Source organism: Equus asinus, chromosome 19 (genome assembly GCF_041296235.1).
Source record: "Equus asinus isolate D_3611 breed Donkey chromosome 19, EquAss-T2T_v2, whole genome shotgun sequence".
Taxonomy (NCBI): Eukaryota; Metazoa; Chordata; class Mammalia; order Perissodactyla; family Equidae; genus Equus; species Equus asinus.
Window position 1 is genome coordinate 5,988,973 of NC_091808.1, and position 23,748 is coordinate 6,012,720.

At 49.4% G+C, this 23,748-nt stretch overlaps 1 protein-coding gene across 5 annotated transcripts in view; it reads right to left on the reverse strand.

Moving 5' to 3' along the window:
• AGAP1 (ArfGAP with GTPase domain, ankyrin repeat and PH domain 1) overlaps positions 1-23,748 on the reverse strand; it is a 559,975-nt gene that overhangs the window by 403,181 nt on the left and 133,046 nt on the right. The window lies entirely within an intron of this gene.

The window sequence follows — 23,748 nt, forward strand, 5'->3', positions numbered from 1 at the left end:
AAAATGGAAACGCGCGCCGGGCGGGGGCCGACATGCAGGGACCGCGGGCCGCGCGCCCAGCCCGGCCGCCGAGTCCCGGGAGCGCGGCGGCGGCGGCGGCGGCGGCAGCGGCGGGAGCGCGGCCCGGCGGGCAGGCCGAAGCGCCGGAGTGGATCGCCGGCGCCGGACCGGAGCCTCCGGGCGGGCCTGGCTCCCTGCCTCAACCCTAACCCTACACCAACACTCCCTAGCTTGGCTTGCGAAAACATAAAGGGACATCTCTCACCTACTCCGGGTTTATATGAAGCATCTCTCCTAACCATGGCGCTTTGAAGAGGCGACTCAAACAACTTGTTAAAGAAGAAAGATACCTTAAGCAGTGTTACCCGCTAACTTCACACCCCTGGGGAAGAGAAGAAACGTCGAGGATAGCAACTTCCCCGCGATGGCAGGGGCTGTGCACACCACTGCTCTCCAAGTGAAGGACCATGTAGTTTCACCCCTAAGATAACATTTTAGGAGTATCTTCCAAATGTGTGGGGCAAGGCTCCTGACAGACAGCACTTGCGACCCAGGATAGCAGGCAGGAGAAAGACGACTGGCCAGTCCGAGGCGGGCGTGTGCACTTCTCAGACACCCAGACACCTCAGTGCTTACACCTGTAAAGCGGGGATGAAGAGAGCAGTACCCAGACCCCAAGCCTTCCTGTGAGGACTAAATTAGCTGAGACACTCTGTGCCATGCATTCTGTGTAGGCGCTAAATATTCACCGTTAATATGTGATGTTCTCTTCCATCCGATTCCCCCTCCTCGCTCTTATAGATACTGGTTCTTGATATTATCTGATGCAGCACCATACACACACATAGTTGATCCACATATCAGTTCTTCCTGATGTCCTGAACACAGATGTTTCAGTTTGCTGGTTTACGTTTCAGAAGAAAAATATCATAAATACACTGTCCAGTAATCAACTCAGATGCTTCTTACACAGTCTTCTCTGGGCCTGGGAATGCCAAAGACTCCTCGGGAGGCTGTTTCTGCGGAAAGTGCTGGTGGCCGGGTGTGACTCTGGGATTCGACGGCTGTAGCAAGTGCTGGTCTCCCCTTCTTTAATGTTCTAACAAGTAATTATGGGGCACCTATTGTGTTCATGGCACTGAAAAGGTTATAAAGATGAATCATGAGGTCTCTTATGAAGGAGGTTATAGCCTGGGACAGCTGGATCCTATCTCAGAGTGAAATTAAGTATCCAGCTTTAATGAGATAAATCAGAAAGGCTGCTAGTTGATTCTGTTTTACTTTTAAAAAGATACATTAGAACATAGAGGAATTTTAAGGAAGGGAAAATACTCTGTATGATACCATAAGGATGGATACAGGTCATTATACGTTTGTCCAAACCCAAGGAATGTCCAACACCAACAGTGAACTCTGATGTAAACTGTACGGCTTTGGGGGATAATGATGTGTCAGTGTGGGGTCATCAGTTCTAACAAACGTAGCACTCTGATGGGGATGTTGCTGGGGGAGAATCTGCATGTGTGGAGACGGGGGGGTAAATGGGAGTTCTTTGTACTTTCTGTTCAATATTGCTGTGAACCTAAAACTGCTCTAAGAAATAAAGTCTATTGAAAGAAATACTTTAAAACACATGAGACCATGTTCAGTGGCTCTACCTGGACAACATGACTGCCACCATCATAGGGTGACAAGCTCCGTCCACCTGTTCATGGCACTCAAGGGTTCAAGACCCGTGCCTGGAACATGGCCTCACTGCAAAGGTGGGGAACTCCAGGACAGATCAGTCTCACCTTTTGAGTTTCAATAAAAAGCCCTCTTGAATAAGAGCTAAGACCCACCAACTGCTAGAGAAGAAGACGGGCAGTAATCATCCATCAGAATGAGGTTTCTAGAGCCCACCAGGATAGGGAGATGCAGAGGCTCAGAGAGGGTAGGTGCTTTCCCCAAGGCTACACAGCTCATCGCTGAGAGCTGACCCTGGGGTCGTGGGGTGACACTGCCTGTGCCCATTCCTGTGCTATAATGTCATTTCTTTTGTCTTAGTAAGCATCAGCATTTGCTTTGTTGGCAACGAAGAGAGAGAGAAACGTGACTATTATTGGATTTGACATGAACTGAACACAAATATCTCAACATCTTAGCAAGTTTTCATTTACTGACTTTTTTATTTGTTCATCAAATACAGTGGACACCTACAGCAACACTACACAGTGAGAGGGCAGGGTCTCTGTCCTCAAATTCACACATGTGTGAAAAACGCTGCAGTTTTCAAGGCTAAGTGACTTAGCATGAAAAGACAGGGAATAAAAGGATGGATAGCAATGCAGAGCCCAGCACTGTGTGTCTAAGGGCTGAGCACCACTAAGATTCGGCAGAAGTCTAAAATTTTACAGCTGCAGCCACAAAGACTTGAAGGTCAACCGGGCTTGTAAGCAGAGAGGCAGGGATCTCTGCTAGGGGCAATGGTGGGACCAGAGCCCACGGTTCCTGACTTAGCCTGGGGTCCATTCTCACTATCTGAGACCATGGCGACTTTCAAATAGTGAGATGAACTTTAATATGAAGTTAGTTGGCCCATAATCAAGATATATAAATACATCTTGTTATCTGAGGCATTCATAGAGCCCAAGGTAAAAAAATAAAATAGCATTCCTTGAGAGCTCCAATAGTGAGCTGTTAGTGCCTTCCCATTGTTGCAGGGTTCCTTAAATCCAGCCCACGTTTTGCACTTTGCCGTAGAAGGATACAGGCTGCAGAGTAGAAGATTCCATTTGATCCACCTTAGATGACACTGAATCTTAGATGACACTAAAGGAGGGAACCTCTTAGCCACAGCCTGGTACATTCACTATCTTTTAGTGCTTTCCTGCCTCACAAGGAAGCACTTACTTTCCACACCGTTCCGAATGACAGCACATTACGCCTGACTGTCTAGGTGGAAAAACCTGGGCGAGTTAGCTCTCCCCACCCCCCTGCAAACATGGGCTCTTCCGATGCAAAGAAGCAGGGGCTCAGCCACAACCTGTCACTCCAACATCTAAATCCCCTTTCACACAGCCAGGCCTGCCTTTTAAAAATAAACATCATCATACTCTATATGTTCAGGTGGCATTATGCTTCTATTCCTGTTGCTTGTCAGACTGATGATCCCTCTGGACAATCCCTTCCTGAATTTTTCCATGCCTTCGAGTCTATCACCATTTTGGCTTAAAAAAAAAAAAAAAAAACAAAGTCTGCAGATCTCCCAGCTACATCAAAACCAAACAGCAGGCAGCAAGCACAGCCTCAGCGGTGCAGAGATGCCAATGCCGGAGAGGGAAGGAAGGCAGGGGGGCGTCCAGGAAAGGGGGACAGCCCTACCTGTGCCCCCATTCATCACCCTCAGCAGATGGCTTCGCTCTCCCAGTTCCAAGTTTATGAGATCCTTCGGCCACCCTCCCACGATTCCCTGTCTTGGTCCGTTTCTAGTTGCCTATCACTTAAACCTCCTCCATGAGAATATTATTTTACAAGTGTTACTAGAGCTGATAAACCTTATTTAAAGGAAATCTCTGGTAGTTAGCAAAGACAGCTACTACACAAGCTGACTTCCCAAAGAACAGGACTTGCCCGCTGGTAATCAGGTTTACAGTATCTTAGCAGAACCACGTCTGCAGGCCACAGAAACTGGCCAGCCACTGACTTTGCTCTGGCCTCTGCATGTCCGCCTCAGCAGTCAGCAACAAAGCCCTCCTCCCATTCATGGGACACTGGAAAGGCTATTTTCCGGCAGCAGGTTGACTGGCAGATACATATAAGAAGCAAAAAGAAAGACATTTATGTTTTACTAACAATATCATGTTTTACCTCTGGCATGAGACTGTAGTAAGATCATCACAGGAGAACTGGTTTCTGATCTTAGATCTTCCATGACATCCAGCTTCTGCAGACTGATGACTCTGCAATCAACCCTGCCCGGGCTGAACTCATTCGAAGACCATTTTTCTCATTTTATAAGCCAATGGCTAAAAGTGGAACTGCAAGAGAGATGAGGACTTCACCCTGGTCCTCCAGTCACAGGAGGAGGAGTGTGCTTGGTCCCTGGGGCAAGGACATTCTGATCAGCAGGAAGAAAGACCACGGGAGGTCCTCTGAGCACCTACATCCTGCCTGTGTGTGTGTGTTTCCTTAAGGACCACCAACCAAACCATGGGATCATGGGACGACACACAGACACCGTAAGGCCACCCCTGTGCTCCACACGCTTCCCAGTTTCAACAAGGGAACCCTGTAGTGTGACCTCCATGGGCATCTCTAGCATACTCTAGACCTAGATGGAGAGTGAGAATAACAGGCCAGGGACTACTTATCAAAACCGAATTTGGTTTGACCTTAGAAGAAGGGGTTTCTTCAGTTCCTGTCCAAAGGCATCTTCAGGTCTGAGAATCAGGCAGTTTTGGAGGAGGCCAGGGAGCTGGGTGCCTCTGCAGGGGGGTGGGGGCAGGGCAGAGGAGTGGGAGACCCACCCTAGTGGCACCAGGAGTCCAGCTCAGTATCCCACCAGCAAAAGGTTTCTCTGGGCAGCCTTCCCACGGATTCCTCAATGACAGAAAAGCACAAGATGCTGACGGTCCGCAAACACACCTGTGTGGGGCAGCAGTATGGGTGCTCAAATTTGACTTGCAGGGGGTTTTCTCTGCCATGCAAATCAGGAGTGTTGACCTCGACACTCGGTGGACCTCCAAGATTTCAGCAAGAGGCCCACCTGTGCTCTTCTGTCATCCAGCAGGTAGACGGCAGGGTGAGCTTGTCAACCATGCCCAGAGCACCCTGCTCAGTGATGCGGGAGCTGTGGGGGGAAGGTAGGGATGGACAGTGTCATAAATAGCCACACCCAGAAGAAGGTGTTACATGTTTAAGAAAAAGGCAGGTAAGGGGAAGGCAGAAAATGATGATTTCCAGCTGAAACACTCAAAAAAAGGCTTCAATTAGGGAGGTGGTATTTGGCCTTCATCCAGAGCAGGGTGTCTCAACCTCAGCACCACGGACATTCTGGGCTGGATCATTCTTTGTTGGGGGGCGGTCCTGGGCATTGTGGGAAGCTCAGCAGCATCCCTGGCCTCCGGCCACTAGATGCCAGTGGCACCTCACCTCCTAGTCATGACAACCAAAAGTGAGTGCAAATATTGCCACATGTCTCCTGGGGACAAAATGGCACCAGTGAAGAGCCACTCCTCCAAAGAGCCAGGCAGGACTCTCGTGTGGAAATGGGATAAGTGGCTTCTACATTTTCCCAACTTGTCATTGCACCGTTTATTAATGCAACCATTCCTCGAATTCCTGCCTCTGAATATCTTAATGAAAAGCTCCAGAAAGTCTCTCCATAAAGAGAGAAGTGATTCTTTCCAGTAATCCTGCCCCAAAGAGGAAGAAGAGCAATAGTTATAGATGAGGCCACCATCGGTCCTCATTCTGTGATGGACCTATGTCATTGCTTACAATTAGTTTAGATGAATAAGTATCATGGATGTGATTAAAATGCTAGAAAGGGAAATACTGAAGTTTTGTCAGCATTATTTGAAATCTGAAGCAACGCTGTATTAGCTTTAATTAAAAAATATCCTAAGCAAAGTGAGTGAAGGCTCTGACCCATGGGCCCCCTGCGGGGAGACAGATAGAAACAGCGCTGGCCAGGTCTGGACACGAGCACCGGAGAGCACGTGTGACCTCAGCCAAGCTCACTGGCTTGCCTTCCAGGGAGCTCCACCATGAGAACCTACAGGGACCTGTGCGCAGGCAGGACTGGACGGGCCAGTGGACCCAGGGCTGGAGCTGCCTTATCAAACTGTCCCCTCCTTGTTCTCCTGCACTAGGTCAGGGTGACATCACTCCATCCTCTGCGAACAGGAACAGCTGTTGAAACTTCAGCAAACTAGGGCTGAAAGAGACCTTGACCCAACCCCCAGCCTGGAGCTCTTTCCCCCACAGTCGGGTCCAGTGAGCCAACAGAAAGCATCTAACACCAAGCTGAAACTTCAGATGCACTGAAGGAGGCCAATGAGAAGAAGTCTTGATTTTAAGATGTATCAAGAAGTGTCAGTGTGAGTAGATTCTCATTCCCAAACAAAGGAAACTATCAGAAATTTCTTGGTGGTCTTTCATGCTAAGCGTCAGGCAGAGGAGACCTAAGATAAAATTGAAACCAAATCTATTGACCCCGCTTTGGGGAAACAAATGCAAACACGACTTGGTGTGACAAGCAAGGCAGCTCCGGTTTCCCATCACTCTAGAGGGGCTGGAGGCTGGTACAGCCAGAGCTCCCCGCAAGGAGGCTCCCCCCACCGTGGAGGCTCCCCGTTTCTTCCATCTAGTCTTCTGCTCTCTGCAGAGATTAAGCAGAGGAATCAGAAGGATTTACTCAAGGGCAGCACACACTCTGCACCTGTTCCTCAGACAGCTGCAGCGAAGCTCTGGAATCTTTATGGAGAAAACCCAAGACATGCCTACCGAGGACCTACTCTCCCCAGTCCTCGAGGGCACTTGGGGCTGGGCCTATCTAGTAACACTTTCCTCTGCAGGATCCACAGGAAGCGATTCTTCCAATAACCACATCTGCACAGCCGTCCTCCTGCAGACGTCACCATTAAAACACAGGGAAGGATCTGACACAGACCCTCCTAACAGCCTCCCAGCATGCCCCGTCACAGCACAGCCACCTAAACATACTGACAACATCTGGGTGTTTACAGAGCTTGTCTTTAGAGCCAGTGACCCGCACAAGAAAAGCCTACTTTAACAGGGTTATCACTTCTGCATTCAGTTCGGGAACTGGCTGCCGAGATATCTGGAAATCTTCTAACTGTGCCCAGGGGACTTGAAGGTTTGATATATTTTTCTCTAAATGTCGAAAACATGACTAAGACGCCTGTTCAAAGCCCAAACACACCACCCCCATCAGCAGTGGGAGACACGTGACCACCCTCCTGCCTTTATGAGCCAACGTGCCACCAGCTCGGCGTTCCTCAGGCAGGGAGGATAAACACACCATGGAGGCTTGTGGCAGCAGCCGTCCCCCTTGGTAGTTACAATTTGCATTACAGCTCTGGGGAAGGAAGAGAAGTGGGTCATGGGGACCGGTTCTGACACAGTAAAATGGAAAGAAATGTTTGTGTCTTCACATCTTCTGGCCATGCACCAGCCATCAGCAACCAGCGAGCAAAGAGCAGGGCAAAGGTGTTCCTATAGCAGGAAAGATGCTGGGGTGGGGGATGCAGAGTTCATCTGGACTCGGGCAGCTACTGAGCTGCCTCACCTACTTATGATGTTGCACTATGCTTGCCTCCTTTAAAAAATCACCACCAACTCCAGAATCTTCCACAAAGGAAGTGGGGAAATGACCAAGCGGAGGGATGATAAATAAAACTGCCAAGGCCAAATAATTTACAGTACTCAAATCTTTACTGATTCTCCCCTCCAATGCCATCTCTGTCCCCAGGGGGGTTGCTGAAGACGGTGATCTGGTTGGTTACGTCCTAACACAAAACCTTCCAAATTTGGAAAAGGAGGTTAATGGTACTTAAGCTACGCAGTTCTGGGCACTCCTGTGGGTGGATCAAAGGCAGCCTGGAAAGCTTCTGACTGCAAAGTCCTCTCACCGTCGAAGTCATTACTAGTTGGCTTGGCGGCGAGTGGATACACAAAGCTAGGATTCACACGCCATCCTCCTGGGTCCCTTCTGTCACTCCAACCCAAAGGAGGAGACTGGAGGAGTTCGGTGTCCGGGTGGAGAACAGGCCACACCCCCCTCCTCCAGCCAGTGGTGTTTTCCTTCACTGCCTTCCCAGGGCCTCCTCCCACGGCCACGCCTTTGACTTACCCGGAACTAATGCCACCTAGGATCTTGGCCTCCCACAGCCCATTCTCTGCCCACAACCTTCCATGCTGGCTGTCCTTTCTTTCCAGAACTTCCCCCACAGCTGTTGGGAGGCTCATTTTAGGCATCTTTTCCTTCCCACTCCTTCTCATCCTTCTCTAGCCAGCAAAGGCTGAAGGACATCCAGGCTGTCCACTCCAGCCACCACTCTGCCTGCCCCCGACGCCTCTAAGACCCTGCGTGGGCTCGCCCCAAAGGTGGGTCTGTCACCACTGATTGCCCCAAGGAACTCAAAGTTGGGTTCTGAAGCATTAAACTGTTTAAGAGCTGCAGTCACCAACCTCCCTGAACCAGACCAAGCCCCACCACAAGAACAACGCCCCTGACCTTTGCCTCATTTGTAATGCTAAGAGCTCCTCTCTGGGAGGAGCTTAGGCCTTATTACCAACACCTGCAGTGTAGGCAGAAGCAAGTTCTCCAGCTGAGCCTGCACAAGCGAATGCCCACCTCTCCCTTTTGAATATTCATTCCCCATCAGAAATAAAAGGCTCCTGCTTCCCTTTGTTTGGGTACCCCACGACTTTGGCAATGATTCCACGTGGCCCCCTATTTGCTGCAAATAAGTTCTACTTTGTGAGCCAACTACTTCTGGTCGGGAGTCTGATTTTAGCTTTGCCTGGAGGTGAACCCACTTGGTTCCTTCAGTAGCAGGTCCATCCAAACTCCAGCCGACTGGACCAGTCCTCCTCAAAATGTGTCCAGGGACCAGCAGCCTCAGCATCAGCTGAGAACTCAGCCCCCACCCCAAGCCCGCACATGTCTAGGAAATTCTTGTGCAAGCTCAAGTGATGGGGGCACCAAGGCTCCATCTCGGAGACCCACTGCAGATGCTCACACAACTGCGGGGCTGGGCGCCGGCAGCCTGCAGGCCCTCACTGCAGCCCTGTGCCCCCACTTTCCCATTCCAACTACCCAAGCTTGCTGACTTCCCTGAAAAGATGGCGGCACCAGGCCTTCTGAGGACGACCTCAAGCCACGCCTTCAGAGCTGCCTCACTCTCAGCCTCCGGACCACACCCATCTCTCCTGGTCAGGGTTGGCAAATGGACCCTGTACCATCAATCACCATCATCTCCTCTCCTGCTACCACAGGAAACACTCAATTATCTCCCATTTAATAAAAAAACAGAAACAAAAGCCTCTCCTCCCAGCAGCCCTCAACAAAAGATTCTCCTCCATCTGCATGCCCTCCGGCCCTCTACCCCCCTTGTCCACACTCCTCAAGAGTCCACTCTCCCTCCTCCCTTTATTTCCCATCCTCTTCATCGCTCCCTGGATCCCAGAGCAAGTGGATCCCAGTTGCCCCACTCCCAGTCTTAGCCCACTCTCAGGAAACCATCCTTGCTGCTGTAATCAGGATTTCAGGGCACAGTTCAGCTCCGAGACTCCCCATCACCTACAGAATAAAATGCCCCCTCCTTAACTGGCATTCCAGGCCCGGACAGCCCCCAGCTGCCCCTGCTGCACAGGTGACCAGGATGATGCAAACCCCGGTGAGACTTCAGGAAAGCAACTGTGAGTCTCTGCGTGTGGCTTCCCTTCCACAGTAAGGCAATACTAACTAGGCAGATGTGACGATCACATGCAATGATGCAGAGGAAGTATTTGCCCAAGTGCTTAGAACAAGTGTGTCATCTGCTGTATCCCAAGCTTCATTGCGACACATCAAACTCCCTTCTGGTCTTGATCATGCCATTCCCAGTCTCACCATTCTGGGGCCAGAAGGATCAGCTAAATCCTACTCATCTCTAGGGCCTGGGCTCAGGAGACCCCCTCCCTTACCTGTGCACACCTGGGCTCACCCCTTGTCAGTATCAATCACCCTGCTCTGACCAGACACTTGCCATTTACATAACCGCCTCCCCCTAGAAGACCAGGGTCCTTGACACAGGGCCAGCAACTTTATCTCTAAACCCCAGCCCTTATCAGTGTTCTGCCTGATGGTTAACTTCATCAATCCTGGTGGCTGACCCAAGATCAATTCTGGAGGGAGCACTAGTGCCTTCATCGTGGTACAAATACCAGCAGAGGTCAGCTGACTTGCACCAACCCCGCCCCCATGCTCCTGTTTACACTGCTACGCCACACAGAGGCCCCCCACCCCCCGCAAGTTTATCTATGAAGTCTCCAGCGGTTAGGGAAAGACACAGAGGAGAGGGTGATTCATTTCTTCCCCTGGCCACAAAAATCCTCAGCTGCAGCTGACCTTGGGTGGCCACTTCCAGAGAGCGTATGCCCCTCCCTCAGTGGAACACAAGAAAACACCAGGGGGAGGAGAAGGAGGGGCACAAGACTGCTGGGAGAGCCTGCCCTGTGGCAGTTGCTTCATTTCAGGGAACAGGGTGCTGGTCAGAGGAGAGGAGGTTTGGGGCCCTCAAGAAAGCCCTCGATGGAGGGATCCCCTAGTGGGCCTGCTCCTTACTGGCTGACCCCTCGGTCTAGGCCACACCCACTGTGCAAAAGAAGGCAGATGCAGACTTGCCCAAGAATCCTCAGCCGTCCCAGGAGAGGGGTGGTCAGCAGGTTGACCAGGACTCAGCCTGCAAGGGCTACCCCCAGAGCACAGGGCCTTTACTGAGATATAAAGAAATGCAGGCTATTGCTCCAGGTGCTCAGAATACCCATGAAGAAACAGAACACTTGAAATAACTTAGAACTACTTCAAGGAAGTGACCTGCACCCAGAGTGAAGGCAAGGATCTACCGGCCCTTGGCATGTGGTACTTTAGAAGTTCTCAAAGTGATGGCTGCCATTTTTCCAGTGGCACACTCAGGGAAGCCATCAGGAGCTACAGTGGACCCTGTGCAGGGCCTCACGGTCTGAGAAGTCACCCACAGAGGGCTGCTCTGCACCCCTGTGTGCAAATACGGCCCCACTGTACCCCGAACGTCGAAGGATTTCCAGAGAAGCCATAGCTGTCGCAAGAAATTTCTGGTCATGAAAAAGGTGCCACTAGGTAACAGAATGTTCATGCAGAAGGACTTCTTCTCAGGAAGACTGCTTTAGGGAATTAAGAGTTCATGCCCAGGAAAGTCTAACACTTGAGACGGGCATCCAGGAAGGCAAGCTATGGGACTCCCCACTGTTGCCTACCACTACTCCTCAGGAACCTTCCAGCATTCACAGGGTGTCATGAAACACACAGGCAAGGGGATAAACATGAGGCCTCTCGCCTGCTGGCACCACCCTTCTGCCTGGGCTGCCTGGCCACCGATAGGCCCCACTCGTGATAAAGAACGGACAGCAGTGGTGTGGCCATTCTTTGTAAGCTGTGCATGCAGCACACTTTCAGGTTAACCATTTGCTTACAGACAAGATATAAGAAGGTATTTTACATTGACTGAAGACTCCCAGGACCCAAAAAGCCAAGCTGTGTGGGGCTACACCTACTGGAGAGGTTGACCCCAGGCTTAAAAGACTCCAGGCCATCAGGAGGGTGGGCGGGTCTGCCCCCAACCCAGCACTTCTGCCAAGACTCCCCACGAGCCTGCTCCCCATGACCCTCCGTCTGCAGCCCAGGCCTCCCCTCACTGGGCCTCAAGGCTCTGCCAGACCAGCCCTGGGCATCCCTTCCCAACAGTGACCAAGGCTTGGGGGTCACTCAGCGGGAGGCACTTCACAGAGGTTAATGCAGTTACTCCCTTCCATTCCCCCAGTGCCCCTAGGAGGTAAGCACCATCCTTATCCCTAGCTTACAGATTTGGAAAGTGAGTCACGGAGAGGCTGAAAAGGTGCACTGGATCTTTTAGGACAGGGTGCAGCTGGACTGGAGCCCAGCAATCCACATGCAGTCCCCACCCATGACTCTCAGAAAAGCAGGAACCACACCAAGGGATGTGGCTGACCCCGCACGTGGCCGTCCCCTAGGGAGAGCGCAGGTGTCTGCATGTGCACAGAGGGCTGGGGTGGAAGTCAGGGTGAAGACGAGAAGACAACGAAGGGCTTTGCAAAAATAAGTCCGGGCACTTCATCTCACTCTGCCTGGGGGACAGGGGAGGAGGAGAGCAAAGTGGTAAAGACTAGGGAGCAGGTAGGCAGAAATGGTCAAACAACAAAGACACACACAGAAGGCTCCCTGTCCCACCCCCCACCCAGAATTCCAAGGGACCCGTGCTGGGTGGTCAAGGCTGATTGGGGTAAATCAGGTGTTGATTCATTTGAATCTCAAAGGACAAGGTACTGGCCTTGAGATTAGGATTATCCCCAAAGTCCACCCTCAAGACTCAGCCCTCTCCCTGCTTTCCCTCTAGAGTTCCTAGAAAGGCTGAGCAAAACCCTCGCCTCCCTCCCCTGCACTGGCTTCAAGCTGCTTCTGTCTCCACCCAAGCCTGCAGGACAGCCCTCGCTGGAAAGTCAACAGAATCGCCAAATCCACTGCCCAGTCTAGCTGCTGAGCCCACCTCCTCCAGGAACCCCGCCCCCATGCTGGCTCTCTCCTCTCCTCTCCTGGCTCCCCTGCTCCCCACTGCCCTCTCACCTCCCCCTCCTCTCAGGCCCTTGACCTCAACCCTGAAAGGCAGCAGGGAAGTCTGTCAATTGCAGGCTTCCCTTCCCTAACGCGGAAATACTCCCCTATAAAGCCATAAATGCTTACTGTCAGGCACATCCACATCTAACGAGATCAGTGCAAAGGTCTGCGCATTAGAAAGAATGCGCCTTTCTCAGAAGACATCAGAGCTTCTCCAGGTTTGTCAGCTCAGTCCCTCCGAGGGTAACATCGGCAGCGTTATTTCCAAAGCAGAACCTCGTCATTTCTAGAAAGGGGGAGACATTTTGCTAACAGCAAAAGGTGTGTGCACACAAGCCAAAATGATTTACGAAAGGGGTAAAGAAAAGTGCAAAGGAAAATTCCATAAACATTTATGGGCTACCAAGGTTTTAATGACCTTGAGTATCAAGATGAACATTTTAAAGTTGATAATCACATTGGAAACCATCGCTGGGTTCGTGTGCTGGGGTTGCCATAACAGAGGGCCACAGATCGGGGGCCGAAACAGCAGAAAGGTAGCTTCTCAGTTCTGGAGGATGGAAGTCTGAGATCAAGGTGTGGGCACAGTCCGTTTCTTCTGAGGTCTCCCCCCTCAGCTTGTAGGTGGCTGTGTTCTCCCCGGGCCTCACATGATCGTGCCTCTGTGTGTGTCTATGTCCTAACCTCCTCTGCTCCTCTTATAAGGGCCCCGGTCACGCTGGATGAGGGCCCATCCTAGTGACCTCATTTTAACTTAATGACCTCTTTAAAGACCCTGTCTCCAAATACAGTCGCATCCTGAGATACCGGGGAGTTAGGACTTCCACATACAAATTCTGGTGGGACACAGCATGGAACGTAACAGCTGCCAGCACGGTTAACAAATAACCACCACAACCATTCCTCACTAACGTCAGAGGAGCACGCAATGTGAAATAGTCACATTTGGATTTGCAAAAGGCATTCTTCTCAGCGAAAACTCAAAGCAGCCCGACATCAACAAGGCCCCGCAATGCACAGCTTGGCTCCAGGGCTACCCAGCGCCCCCACTGGAATGACAGTTATGAGTTGGGAGAAACTCAGGGCCGAGAGAGACGAGCCCTCCCTCTCTGATAATGAAGCTCAGGACTCTGCCTTCACCTACAGTCTCCCTGTCATCCCCTTGGGAAGACCAGGAAAATTAACCACACACGTGTCGGTTGGGATCACACTGGTCTCTCATTTCCACCTTTCAATGTAGTATGTCACTGGATTCATCTCAAACTAGGTGTGTCTTGCTCAAATATTCAACCAGAATCCCTGTGACTATGGCCTAAAATTTCAATTGAAGACCCCAAGCACAGAGCTGAATGAATGCTTCTCTTTTTCCTTCATAGTTATTACATTATAAGACTGCATCGTTAACTCCATGTAAATCAAGATTTATCTGTCTCCACAGCGGCAGTAAAGCACCAAGAGAAATGAAAGCAATATTCTCTACTGCACGGTGTCCTCATTAGCAATCACCAGCAGGGGCGCCCCCCAGGCCAGCGGGAGTGGGGGCTGCCATCTCCGCAGAGAAGGAAAAGACAGGCGGTGGCCGTCTTCCCTGGACACGACGCTTTCTTTGCCTGCAGGTAGAGTTTGTGCAGCCCTGTTAGTTCCTTCTGGGAGCTATCAGAGCTGCAACTGCCTTGCTTCACTCTGCATCGCCCCGCCCTCTTCTAGAAATCTCCAGATCACAAACCAAGACCTTCCAACAGAGATTCCCCTGCCACACCAGGCAGGACAGCGCCTCACTAGGGGAAAAAAAAAGGAGCTTAGAAATCCCCACTGAACAAATTCAAGCACGAATAAATCATACTTCTTGAAATGTGTTAAAAAAAGATATATATATATATATATATATATATATATATATGTGGTAGTGTAGATGGCTTCCCCACCAAGAAAGGAACCCTGCTCCGAGGTGACCAGTAGAGCAACACAGGAGACACCCGCTTTCTCAAAGGTAACCCACCGCTCTGCTTGGGGCCTGACTCCCACTGCCTGGCAGGACAAACATCCTAATTGTTACCAGTTGCTCAGATAAAGGCACTCGGCACAGGTCTGTCGCCTCGATCCGCTTTCACTTTGGAACTTGGGAGTGGGGAATATAATATTGATGAATAAAGGAAAAGGATTCAAAGCAACAGAGAAGTGAGACCATGATGCCATGAGGGGCTGGGAACCGAGCTGTTCAGGTGTGATGCTGCGACTCTGAGGACATCCCCGGGCATCTCTAGGATTAAAGTTACCTAGAAGCAAATTCAAGACACATCCCTTGCCAGCTGTTACATCTGTTATGGATATCTATTAGAGATCTATTAGAGATCTGATATAGATCTATTAGAGATATCTATTGTAACATCTATTAAAGATATTTTTATATCTGAGTAGCTTTCACCTACTCAGTTTATTAACACACACCATGAAGAAGGCATAGCCTACAATCACAAAGTGTGGTCTCCCAGCAGAAGGAAGAGCTTTAAAGAAGAAAACGGAGGCAATGACCCTTTACCTTCCAACTTCCGTACACCTAATTAATTCCATGTTCTCAATTCCAGCATGAATAAATTTTCAAAGCCTATGTCTGCTTTTAAATCTATGCTGACCTTGTATCGAATGCCCAAATGTTTCTGTTAACACACAACTCAAAGAAAAAAAAAAAGAACTGGGGCTCACTCTGGGTACCGTAATTAATATTCTTGATTCATGAAAGAGCTTTGTTTGGAAATTATATGATTCAATCAGAAAGTAATTTTCCTTCCAAGTTGGCCGGACTCCCTATATGAATGCAAATCACAGTGACAAAGACACCTCCTCGCGTAAGGGTTGAAAACACACTGCTTGCTCCTTACGGATGTTTGAATTTGGTCCAGACACAGCCATGAGAAGTAGTTCAGAGAAGCCCATAGAATAGGCTGGCTATTTTTATTCTAATTTTCTTGAGATCGTTTGCCTCCATGAAAATAAAGGACAGACCCACGATGGAGACTTTTCAGATGAAATTATCATCAAGCAGTGTCACGTGGGAAGAGAAGATCTTTAAAAAGTCCTGTGGGTTGGGATCAGAGCATGTCAACCACAGGACTGGCCAGGGGGCACTAGTCACTACCAATATCTAGTTCACGTCACTTTAAATGTGTCACTGTCTTGAGATCACTTCATCTCCACATGTGGACATCTGAGTATGACCTTCCATTGGGTGAACCACTCGACTCTGGTCTCTGTTGGGACAGTGTTGTTGCATATATTCAAACTTGTCTTGTCATCAATCAGTGATGTAGGATACTGTGCCCTTTTCCAATCTGTCATGTATTAAAATATTCAATTGGAAAATCTGTTTCCTTCATCTTGCTATTGTAGTTACACAGTTAAGCAAGCCCAGCTGTGCAGGAAATACCACCGCAATGAACACATTATTGGGCAGAGAAGAATCAATCGGGGTTCCTGTCAACCATCTCATATGCTACAAAGAAGCCAGGAGGAAAACAAAAAAAGCCCACATTACGTTAAATACACAGTTACAAATAAAATCCCTTCACTGCCTTTTACCACCTCTCACAGCCCAGATTGAAATAAGCTCCTAGGAACCCGATTATAAACTCCTTTCCACAACCATAAGATTTTTCTTCTGGTTCTTTATCTGTATTTTCTAAAACTGGCATGGAGTGCTTTTAATAAGGAAAGCTACTTATTTATTTTGTGTGTGTGTGAAGGAAGATTGTCACTGAGCTAACATCTGTGCCAGTCTTCCTCTATTTTATGTGGGACACTGCCACAGCGTGGCTTCATAAGCAGTGCTAGGTCTGCACCTGGGATCCAAACCTGTGAACCCCAGGCCACCAAAGCACAGTGCACAAACTTAACCACTATGCCACCGGGCCAGCCCCAAGAAAGGCTATTTTTTAATGTTTAAACTTGGATGTAGGCTGGCTCTTCAACAATTTTGTTATGCAAAAATATCAATGTTTTGTGGTTTTTTTTTTTTTTAAGGAAGATTGGCCCTGAGCTAACATCTGTTGCCAATCTTTTTCTTTTTTTCTCCCCAAAGCCCCAGCACATAGTTGTAAATCCTTCTAGTTCTTCTATGTGGGACACCGCCACAACATGGCTTGACGAGTGGTGTGTAGGTCCACACCCAGGATCCAAACTAGCAAACCCCAGGCAGCCAAAGCGGAGCATGCAAACTTCACCACAACGCCACTGGGCCAGCCTCCAAAATATCAGTGATTTTTACGATCTATCTTTATGCCTCTCTCTGTGGTCTGCTCAAACGGACCACCTTTAAATCCTTGGAAAGTCTCCCCTTTACTACTTCACCCATCCAATAATAATCAAATTTGGGGCAAACCAGGCAGAAGGGATCAGTGAATGTGCACCCCTTTCCTTAAGCAGCAAAGCAAGAGGGTGACCCACACAGCAGTCGCGGATTATTTCCTTTGCATGGAGGTGGAAACAGGGCAAGTGACTTGCCCAAGGCCAGAGAGCAGAGATGATGGCAGATCCGTTGACTCCAAAGCCGCACTCTTTTCCTTCTCTGTGCTGGGCTGCCTGCCCATGGATACTGACATCTTTTCTACTTCTGTTCAACTCCAGCACTGAGCCCTCTTCCCATAGGTTTCAGAGACGTCTGAGATCTCCTGCGTTCACATGCACACCCCTCCCCCACCCCCAGTTGAGTGCTGTTTTCTTAAGGCGTAATCCATGCTGTCACCCCGCAGACTTATGACCAGGTAACTTGCCTTTGGGCAGTTCCTCAAGGTTGACTGAACCAACCCAGAGAATGTAAGAGACAGAGAGCCTCAGGGACATAGGGGCCCAGGGCAGGGCCTCGGGCTGGGTGGGCAGAATCTTAGGCTGTGATGGACAGAGGCTGGAGAGTGACCAGATGGTCCAAGTGGTGTCCCCTGGTAAACATGGAAGCCAGGGCCTGGCCACAGGGGGTCAAGTGGGCTGCTCAGAGGGACAAGCTTACTGTCAATCAGGACACTCACAGAGATCCTTTCCTATGCCCTCTGGACAGCTGATCCGCTGGTCTCTTGCTCAGTCCAAGTATGTTTCAAAATGAGGGTAACCCTCTTCAGTATGATCTGTGGTTAGTATCATTCTGTATTTCTGTCTTGATTAAATAACCATTGAAAATTTTAGTTTTTAAAAAAAGTTACACCCCCCTGAAACCTTAAACATTTCATACTAGAAGACAGTGTGTGTAATGTAAGGCTAATTTTCATTAAGAGAATGAAGATAGATGGTATCTTGCCTTTGAATACATGTCCATCCATGTAGGCTGCTTTATATATCCTTTCTGGAATGAGACAGTGTCAAAATACAAATCAATCCATCAGTAACTGTGAAAATCTCTGTTTCTTTAGCTTAGGTTCCTAGCAGCAGAACTCATGGGTCAAAGTGTACAAACCTTTGATCCAGAAAGAGCAAGCAGTTTCCATTCTCACCTTCATTATTTGGGGAGCTCAATGTTGCCCGCCCCCATCCTACCCACCAACACACAGGCGTCTTCTGGCAGCAGCCCACCCCACTGCCACAATACGGCCATAAGATTGGATAGTTCCATGTCATTGTCATCACTGGTTTTACTTTTTGCTTATTTGCTCAAATCACGGCATCTCAGATTAATTGGTTTTTGTCCATTTACCGATAGGAATATGTTCATGTTTTTCTAATCTTTTCGCATAAGCTTTTCAAACTTCAAGAATAGCCATTTGTGGGGCTGGCCCAGTGGCGCAGCAGTTAAGTTTGCATGTTCTGCTTTGGCGGCCTGGGGTTCACGGTTGGGACCTATACACCACTCGTCAAGCCATGGTGTGGCAGGCGTCCCACATATAAAGTAGAGGAAAATGGGCAAGGATGTTAGTTAGTTCAGGGCCAATCTTCCTCAAAAAAAAAACAAATAGCAATTTGTCTATAACATTCACTGCAAATTTGTTTTCCTTAACTTGTCAAAATGGGCTTCAGAGTACATCAAAAACAAAGAATTTTAAGAATACTGCTGATGTAGATACTGAGAGCAGAGTCTTCTCACGGGTACCAGCTCTCTCTCCGGGTTGGCATTACCATCGAGTGGGTCTCACCTTGTCCACGGACCTGCTCGCCAGCACCCACAGAGGTGTCTCTGTCTTGGCTGGCTCTTGACGGTGTCAGTCACAGAGGCTGTGACTAGGGACACACGCTAGCTCTTTCCACAAAACCCTCCTTTACTAAGTCTTTCTAGACTTCTAACTGCCGTTGAAGTTAAGCTCACAGGTTTATAATTTGCAGAAATCAGTTTTTTCTGCTTGGAAAATTGGTACCTTTTTTTTCATGTTGCGTTTTCTCTGCCTATTTGCCAGGGATTCTTCAGAGCAGCATGGTCGACAGGTGGAGGGGTGGAGGGGTGGAGGGCAAGCTCATTTGCAAGAACCCCAGGACCTTAGAAGGGACTGCAGGCCATAGCACGAGTGTGCTGAGTTCTATGTTCTTCTTCTCTGATGTACCCAGTGCCCAGAATTGCCATGGACAACAACTAAGACATATTGGATGGATGGATGGATGGATGAATGGATGGATGGATGGGGGAATGGCAGTATAGAGGAGGAAAGGAGGGAGGGAGGAAGAGATGGTGAGTGAATGGACGAACCCTCAAACCCGCCCAACTCCCAGAGCAGCGAGGGGTTCCCTCACAATCTCTTCACTCCCCCTAGGTCTGATTGATGCTTATTTCCATCGTTTCCATCCAAAGATCACCCTCCAATCAAAAAGACATTTTTCTAATTGCCCACCAGCATGGTGATCTACTTTGATTTACTAAAGCCTGTTGCCTCGGAAACTCCATAAATTAACCCGAGCTAGAAATTAAAAAGCCACTACTTTGATGTAAAAGGCACTCCAGAATAAATACTAAGAGAAGCCAGCCAGTGATCTAATGGAAGAGCAGAAGTATTTATAATTGATTTCATATTCGTCAGCCCCATGACACCTGGGCACATCCCAGATCCTTAAATTAGTGCCACCTGATGCACTGTAGTGTCCATAGCATGCTTTAAAATCACGGAAACTCCAGGGCAGTGCTCCTTGACATGTGGTCCCTGGGCTAGCAGTATCAGCACAGAAATGATGTAGGTGTTAGAAACGCAGATGCTCAGGCCCCACCCTGGACCCACTAAATCAGAATCTCTGGGGATGGGGCCCAGGAATCCATCTCCAGAAGCCCCCAGATGCCCCTTACGCATCTCCACACAAGTGTGCAAAGCACTCCTCTAGGGCACAGAATGTCGCTATCTCCTCTGACATTACAGATGGAACAGATACATTTTAGATACACATTTTACTCAAAGATCTTAAAATGACTGATTTAGCAAAAAGCCAAATGTTCTCTTCTTCCCCATCTTCATTTCTCCCAAATTTTGGAAGAACGGTACATCGTTTAAAGGATCGTTAAAGTAACACATTTAAAAAAAAAACGTATATAAGTGTGAGAGGCCTTTTAAAGCGTGACAAAGTCAATGATGGAATAATGGAAAATTTTAAATTTTCTGGGAGTGGAGGCAGAACTACACCCAAAATGTCACTAGGACTTATTGTGAAATAGAAAAATAAACACCTCCCTCTAGACTGACTCCCTGGTTTAGAGAAGACTGATGTTCCCTTGGCCCCTTGACCATTGGGCCCTGGGCCCTGGAGCTCTCTGCCCGGTAACCACACCCACCTCCTCCAGGGCGCCCACTGCCCACCCCTGAGCAGCAATACAACTCAATTCCCAGGCACGTCATGTTCCGTGTTTTAAATAAGCCTCCTAGAAATGTCTAACCGCCCTCCTTTGGGACCCTCACAAAAGTCACTCAGTTCTGCATCCTCCAAGGTCCACTCAGAGGAGCCACTGTACTGGCTTCGCGTCTGCAGGGTGACCCCACTTGGGATCAACCATAATCCTAATGAAAGGGAACACTGCTCGGGCGCTCAGATCACGCAGGCACCCGGACGTGCGCACTTTAGGTACGACTGAATTTAGTCCCCAACAACTTTCAGAGAGGGGTACCGTTATCTTTTTCCTTTTTCCAAATGAAGGGCTGGAGGCTTAGAGGGGAGTCACTCAGTCACACAGCAGTGCAGGATGTGGGGGGAGCGGAGTGGGTAGAAATCTGAACCCAGGTCAGACTGGCTTCAAAAGGCCCACTCCTAGTGTAAGAGATGGGAAAACCATAAGAGGAGGGGAGGATGTTCTGAGGGGAGCTGCTCGGCACAGAAAAATGCATCCTTCCTGTCCTTCCTGGCTTAGGGCTGCAGCGCAGGGTCAGGGAGGGGTGCCCTGCTTCTCACGACCTGGGAATGAGGTAGTGCCCCACAATTCCAATACGTGAGTGGTCTTTGCTCCTGTCTTTGTGTGGCTTTAGCTTTATGGCAACCACAATCAGGAGATGGCGTGGGGGGGGGGGGGGGGGGGGGGGGGGTGCCGGCCAAATTTGCAATGCAAATGGAAAACCCTCTTTGCCTGGGAAACTTCTCCCTGCCCTTTCAGAACTTTGGCCTGAAGGCACTTGAGTTTAAGCAGGTCTGAAATTGTCATCTGCAGACATTTCATGGGTCCGTAATTATTAAGCAGTTCTCCATCTGAAGTGGGATGGGAGCTGATCCATGGAGAGCCCATCACTGGCCCTGACGCAAGGACGGAGTGCACGGTCACAGTTTCAGGCACCTAAACAATAGCAGGGAAAAAGAAAGAAAAGAAACCAAAAACCACTGCCCTGGGGGGCAGAGGAGGTGGAAGGGCAGGTGGCTGGGGGCGACCTAGAAGTTGGGAAAAGACAGACAGAAAGAGATGGAAGTGGCATTGCACAGACATGATGGACACAGCACAGCCAAAGCCTCCGCCACACTAGCCCACCACTGTGTGCAGCTTTCTAAGAAAAACAGGCGGGGGAGGACACCTCAAGATAAGAAGTCACCTGTGCCATCTCAGTCACTCCCAGGACTCCTGACCCTCCATTCTGATGGGGGGGAGGGGGGTACACTAACTAAAGAATTTTCCTGAAATGGCAACAGTCTGCTCTAATCCCAACTGATGGGGGAAGTAAGTCGCTGTGTGGTCCACAGTGAGGACAAGGAAGAGGGACCCCCAGGCTCCCACCTGGGCCCCCCGACACTGGTCAGTCAGGAGCCTGAACAATCAAATAATGATGAGATTAGACCAAACCATCACAGAAATTCCTTCCAGACCTAAAATTCTATCGTGTTAATACTAGGAATTCTTCTGCAGCCTACTAAAACACGATTCCTGAACGGAAAACCTCTGTAAAGCAGGTTCCGAGGCTTCTGTCAGACCTGAGACCTTCACACCACTGAGATGCCCTCAGATAAACAGCTTCTCTTAGCTCAGCAAATGGTTTAAACACTTTAATGGCAGGGTAGACGGCGATCAACTGTCAAGATGACAGTTACAAGACTCATTTGCATGCAGTTGTGCCCAAACATTTGTCCAGTACCATAAAAAACAAACAAAAAGCTGCCCTTTGTGTTCTGGGGGAACATTCGTCATCAGGACGTGAACCCCAGAGTTGGCTTTCCAGGAAGAAGATCAACTTGCTCACCTAACCTCCTCACGTTGGCAAAAATCCATTTTCATGAGCAACTCTCACACAGTTATGTGGGCCCACCTTTATGCACAGTTAGTTACTTTTCAACCTTAATTCCACTTTGTTTGCCTTACGGCAGGACACAGGCCTAAGACGACGAGACTTATTCCTTGATCGGTGCTGCCCCATTGCACTCGTATGAGCTCTACAAAAGCCATTCTTGAAAGATAGCAAAGCCAATACATTATCAAAAATATTTCTATATAAGTCAATATATCAAAAGTCAGGGTTCTCAATAAACAGATGACGGCGTGCCAATGGATGTGACACCACTTGGCGGAAAGCCCACCACCGCCATCGACCGTGCCGCGTTTCGGTGATGTCTCAAATCCCAGAGCCCCTTTAGCCAAGTTGTTCTCACAGATGATCTCGTGGTCTGAGTGTCTGACTCAGCTTTGCCTCGTGCTTATTCAACACGGACGTCTGAATGATTCCCTCCAAGTGGAGAGACTATAAGTGATCTCCAACTCAGGGGATTAAGATTCCGCAAGTGGACCGTTTATTCCAGAGCCAAGGATGATGAGGAGCTCCTCTCAGAAACACGGGGGTGCTCCTCTGTGGTTCCAGGGTGTAGACTCCTTGGAAACGCCTGTGTAAGCACCAGCATGCACAAGAGATAAACATCAACAGCGAACCCTCCAACGGAGTCCCCACGGACACACACGGCTCCGTGACCACGCCACAGGACCAGGACACGGGAAAGGAACACACTGGCAACGTGCTCTATTCCCTTCTTCCCACTCCTCCTCGGGATTCAGTAATCAGGAAGAGATCTAACCATTCTTGCAGACTTTCCCCTCCCATCCTCTCATCTTGCCTCCAAGGATTCCATCCAGCGCTTCACAACCACCTGCAGCGGAAGCAGCTCGACTAATCCTATGACATCAGCACGTCTGCAAGGCTGACCTTTCCACGGCTCGAGAAGCTCCCCAGTTCCAGAACACGAAGCCTGCTTTGTCATACAGCCCCCCGTTTGTGGCCGGGGAGCCACCTTCCTGCTCATTCCAGACCTCCTCTACCAGGGGCACGAAAAACAAGGGCGGCACACGCCACAGGCGCTGTCACCTGCTTCCTTTGATTAGATAATCAGTTTTCTCTCAGAGGAAGATCACAGGATGCAGAAGCGCCAAATGTATGTGCTGGCTCAGATACTGGCGACCCTAGTAAGCGACAGCAAAACGGGAAAGTCAAGTCATTTTCACAAAGTCTGTTTCTTTGCTGTGTTTCGACAGCGTGCTTCTGGCTTCCTGTCCAAAGAAAGGGAAACAGAACTGTGCTCAGATTGATGGGCACGATCCCCTGATCTCCCGGGGCCCCTGCAGGTGGACAAGGTAAACTCCTACAGATGGAGATGTTTTGGGTCTCACTTGGCAACACTGAACAGGTAGCTATGTCTTTATGTCAAACACAGGGTTTTCTGATTTCTTCCTTTCCTCCACGTTACTACGATCACTCCACCGTGACAAACACAATTCAAAGAAAAACACACGGAAAATCTGTAATGCCCTTTAAACTTTCCGAGAACCTGTATGTTCACGGCATTCCTCTCTCTGTGCCTCGGTTTCCCCTCTCAGCAGGAAGTTCTCTGCCTCTCAAGTCCTCCTGAGGGAATCTGCCGTGAAGCCGAAACTGATCCTCAAGTCACATTTTTTTTCCTCCTGAAAGCAAGAATTACGTCTGTGCTTCCCCCTAATTGGAGCTCTCCACAGCTGTGTG